The sequence below is a fragment of the Carassius auratus genome, unplaced genomic scaffold (genome assembly GCF_003368295.1).
Source record: "Carassius auratus strain Wakin unplaced genomic scaffold, ASM336829v1 scaf_tig00218250, whole genome shotgun sequence".
In the NCBI taxonomy this organism is placed as follows: domain Eukaryota; kingdom Metazoa; phylum Chordata; class Actinopteri; order Cypriniformes; family Cyprinidae; genus Carassius; species Carassius auratus.
The window spans coordinates 7501-12500 of NW_020529409.1; the positions used below are offsets into that span (position 1 = coordinate 7501).

General features: G+C 45.5%; 3 non-coding genes across 3 annotated transcripts; all 3 read left to right on the forward strand.

The window, feature by feature from the left end:
• Positions 1-526: 526 nt before the first annotated feature.
• Positions 527-645, forward strand: LOC113104899 (5S ribosomal RNA). The gene has a single exon (XR_003292195.1). It is a non-coding gene; the product is annotated as a 5S ribosomal RNA (ribosomal RNA).
• A 509-nt stretch (positions 646-1154) lies between these two features.
• LOC113104911 (5S ribosomal RNA) lies at positions 1155-1273 on the forward strand. Its single transcript, XR_003292206.1, has one exon. It is a non-coding gene; the product is annotated as a 5S ribosomal RNA (ribosomal RNA).
• A 3454-nt stretch (positions 1274-4727) lies between these two features.
• LOC113104922 (5S ribosomal RNA) lies at positions 4728-4846 on the forward strand. Its single transcript, XR_003292217.1, has one exon. It is a non-coding gene; the product is annotated as a 5S ribosomal RNA (ribosomal RNA).
• Positions 4847-5000: the final 154 nt, after the last annotated feature.

A 5000-nucleotide genomic window follows, 5' to 3' on the forward strand; every position in this document is an offset into this window, starting at 1 on the left:
CAGGTGCTGTAAGCTTTTTGGACATTTTTCACTTAGTATATAATAATTTTGCCAAAAAATAGAGTCAGTGCCCGATCTCTGAATATTAACAGGTTTGGGCCTGGTTAGTACATGGATGGGAGACTGCCTGGGAATACCAGGTGCTGTAAGCTTTTTGGACATTTTTCACTTAGTATATAATAATTTTTCCAAAAAATAGAGTCAATGCCCGATCTCTGAATCTTAGCAGGTTTAGGTCTGGTTAGCACTTTGATGAGAGACTGCCTGGGAATACCAGGTGCTTTAATCTCTTTGGAAAATTTCACGAATTATATAATAATCTTTCATTTAAAAAAAAAAAATAAATAAAAAGAGTCAATGCCCGATCTCTGAATCTTAGCAGGTTTAGGTATGGTTAGCACTTTGATGAGAGACTGCCTAGGAATACCAGGTGCTATAAGCTTTTGGGTTTTCTTTCCTACTTATATAATGTACTGGCGATTAGATTGGCTGGTCTTTAAATAGCCCTCTCTTTGCTGCTGTCTTCGCTTACGGCCATACCAACCTGGCTATGCCCGATCTCGTCTGATCTCGGAAGCTAAGCAGGTTTGGGCCTGGTTAGTACTTGGATGGGAGACCGCCTGGGAATACCAGGTGCTGTAAGCTTTTTGGACATTTTTCACTTAGTATATAATAATTTTGCCAAAAAATAGAGTCAATGCCCGATCTCTGAATATTAACAAGTTTGGGCCTGGTTAGTACATGGATGGGAGACTGCCTGGGAATACCAGGTGCTGTAAGCTTTTTGGACATTTTTCACTTAGTATATAATAATTTTGCCAAAAAATAGAGTCAATGCCCGATCTCTGAATCTTAGCAGGTTTAGGTCTGGTTAGCACTTTGATGAGAGACTGCCTGGGAATACCAGGTGCTTTAATCTCTTTGGAAAATTTCACGAATTATATAATAATCTTTCATTTAAAAAAAAAAAAAAAAAAAAGAGTCAATGCCCGATCTCTGAATCTTAGCAGGTTTAGGTATGGTTAGCACTTTGATGAGAGACTGCCTAGGAATACCAGGTGCTTTAAGCTTTTGGGTTTTCTTTCCTACTTATATAATGTACTGGCGATTAGATTGGCTGGTCTTTAAATAGCCCTCTCTTTGCTGCTGTCTTCGCTTACGGCCATACCAACCTGGCTATGCCCGATCTCGTCTGATCTCGGAAGCTAAGCAGGTTTGGGCCTGGTTAGTACTTGGATGGGAGACCGCCTGGGAATACCAGGTGCTGTAAGCTTTTTGGACATTTTTCACTTAGTATATAATAATTTTGCCAAAAAATAGAGTCAATGCCCGATCTCTGAATATTAACAGGTTTGGGCCTGGTTAGTACATGGATGGGAGACTGCCTGGGAATACCAGGTGCTGTAAGCTTTTTGGACATTTTTCACTTAGTATATAATAATTTTGCCAAAAAATAGAGTCAATGCCCGATCTCTGAATCTTAGCAGGTTTAGGTCTGGTTAGTGTCACTGGGTGACTAATCCGGGCGGAACTGTAGTGTGGGAAATATTTCCGCCCGGACCAATTTAAGTGAAACATAAGTTCTGTTCCGGTTGGCCCAAGGTGGGGAAATTATCCAAAATACATGTCAGGTGTGGGAAGAGGATGTGTTGGATACCGATTGGAGGATCGGGAAGGATGCAGTGATATAAAAGGGGCTGGTTTATGAACAGGAGTAGGGTTTTTTTGTTCTGCTGTTGTTCCACGGGATACGGAAGTGGCTGGTTGTGGCGTGGATGTTGCGATTTACGGGCTGCAACGGAGAATCCAAGGAAAATGGATATTGGAAGTGCGGAGGAAGTTAAGTGATCGACCTTTTGTATGTTGTGTTTACCTCTTATTGTGGATTGAGTTGAAGGAGCGATCCTACGTTTGGAAGGCCCCTGAGTGAAGGAGATCATTGAATTCGTGTTGGGAGAGGACAACACTGTGCACTGGTGGGTGAAGACTTTACGAACATTTCTTGTATATTGTGGAGAGTGAATGATGGATGTGGAGGGAGACTAACCGCCTTTAAGAAAGGATTCCGACTGCATATCTCTCCGTAGCAGTGGAAAATCCCCCCCCCCTCTTGTGTTGATCTGATAATCCTCAGTGCTTGTGTGTTTACTCAGTGTTGATAGTAGTGCCTTGCGTTGGAGATCGCTGGGAAAGACGGAGAGACTCCGGTGTACGATATATCTGCCTGCTGTGGTCTGCCCTCCTGCCTTTGTCCATCTGACCCGCCCTGTCAGGACTCTGAGCCCGAAACGGGAATACACCACCGATCTTCTTTCACTGAGTGTGTGGAGTGTGGTGAGTGCTGCTATATTGAAGTGTACACACGAGAAGAATTGTAGTGCCTTTGTGGTGTGTGGTGTTTGTCCGTGGTTGTGTCCCTGGTCGTAGGAAGAGGCCTGACGGAGAGGAGTAGTGTATTGGTGGCAACCACAGTTTTTACCTTAAGTAAGCTGGAGCTCGGACGTGTTGGAGGCGCCTCTGGAGGAGGTTGGATGACGTTGCCCACGCAGCAATCTCTGTAAGCTTTTAAATCAAAGCCTTATCCTTTTTATCCATGTGACGTTGTGTCATTGGCCTTGTCGGCAACCACCGGCCCTGTGCGTGTCGTCTGTGCTGTTTATTTGACGAGGGAAGCGAAGGACAACAGCCGATCCTCCCCCGTGTGCCCCCTTGTCAAGCTGGGCGGGAAGCCCAGTATTGTTTGCAGTCTCACCTGTAAGGCCCACCAGCCGTCAGTCATCGACTAAACCCGTATCTGCTTGGAATACAGACCTCTGAATATCTTCAGTGGTGAGTAGTGCATTAACAGCCCAGCCCCGTGAATACTCACCCGTGTAGTGAACACTGTACTTACTTGAGAGCTAGAACCCCTGCACGCTAACAGCTCAGCCCTGTGAATACCCACCTGTGTATGGAACACTGTACTTACATTGAGAGCTAGAACACCTGCACGCTAACAGCTCAGCCCTGTGAATACTTACCTGTGTATGGAACACTGTACTTACATGGAGAGCTAGAACCCCTGCACGCTAACAGCTCAGCCCTGTGAATACTTACCTGTGTATCGAACACTGCACTTACCTGAGAGCTAGAACCCCTGCACGCTAACAGCCCAGCCCTGTGAATACCCACCCGTGTATCGAACACTGTATTTACCTGAGAGCTAGAACCCCTGTACGCTAACAGCCCAGCCCTGTGAATACTTACCTGTGTATTGAACGCTGTACATACCTGAGAGCTAGAACCCCTGCACGCTAACAGCTCAGCCCTGTGAATACCCACCTGTGTATGGAACACTGTACTTACATTGAGAGCTAGAACCCCTGCACGCTAACAGCTCAGCCCTGTGAATACTTACCTGTGTATGGAACACTGTACTTACATTGAGAGCTAGAACCCCTGCACGCTAACAGCTCAGCCCTGTGAATACCCACCTGTGTATCGAACACTGTATTTACCTGAGAGCTAGAACCCCTGCACGCTAACAGCCCAGCCCTGTGAATGCTTACCTGTGTATCGAACACTGTACTTACCTGAGAGCTAGAACCCCTGCACGCTAACAGCCCAGCCCTGTGAATACCCACCTGTGTATGGAACACTGTACTTACATTGAGAGCTAGAACCCCTGCACGATAACAGCTCAGCCATGTGAATACTTACCTGTGTATGGAACACTGTACTTACATTGAGAGCTAGAACCCCTGCACGCTAACAGCTCAGCCCTGTGAATACTTACCTGTGTATCGAACACTGTACTTACCTGAGAGCTAGAACCCCTGCACGCTAACAGCCCAGCCCTGTGAATACTTACCTGTGTATCGAACACTGTACTTACCTGAGAGCTAGAACCCCTGCACGCTAACAGCCCAGCCCTGTGAATACCCACCTGTGTATCGAACACTGTATTTACCTGAGAGCTAGAACCCCTGCACGCTAACAGCCCAGCCCTTTGAATACTTACCTGTGTATGGAACACTGTACTTACTTGAGAGCTAGAACCCCTGCACGCTAACAGCTTAGCCCTGTGAATACTCACCTGTGTATTGAACTCTGTATTTACCTGAGAGCTAGAACCCCTGCACGTCAACTGCCTAGCTCTTGCTTTAAACTTACCTGGAGTGGAGTCGGCGGGAAATTAAAGGCTGAAGTGGAGTGTTGTCGAGGAAGGGCTGAAGAGGAGTGTTCTTGAGACTGGAATCCGTATTTGTGGATAAAGAATAGTTCGAGTCATCATTAGTTTTAAAGTTTCCTTACCCCTTTCCCCAAACTTTTAAACAAATAAAATTGTTACATTTTAATCTTGGTTGTCCGTCCATTCATTGGGGTGTTGTGGGACCTCCTCGAGGTGGAAGTTAGAGGGAGGAGCGAGACCCGTTGAATTGGTGGTCCGCTCCGGCCTGTGACATTAGCACTTTGATGAGAGACTGCCTGGGAATACCAGGTGCTTTAATCTCTTTGGAAAATTTCACGAATTATATAATAATCTTTCATTTAAAAAAAAAAAAAAAAAAAAGAGTCAATGCCCGATCTCTGAATCTTAGCAGGTTTAGGTATGGTTAGCACTTTGATGAGAGACTGCCTAGGAATACCAGGTGCTTTAAGCTTTTGGGTTTTCTTTCCTACTTATATAATGTACTGGCGATTAGATTGGCTGGTCTTTAAATAGCCCTCTCTTTGCTGCTGTCTTCGCTTACGGCCATACCAACCTGGCTATGCCCGATCTCGTCTGATCTCGGAAGCTAAGCAGGTTTGGGCCTGGTTAGTACTTGGATGGGAGACCGCCTGGGAATACCAGGTGCTGTAAGCTTTTTGGACATTTTTCACTTAGTATATAATAATTTTGCCAAAAAATAGAGTCAATGCCCGATCTCTGAATATTAACAGGTTTGGGCCTGGTTAGTACATGGATGGGAGACTGCCTGGGAATACCAGGTGCTGTAAGCTTTTTGGACATTTTTCAC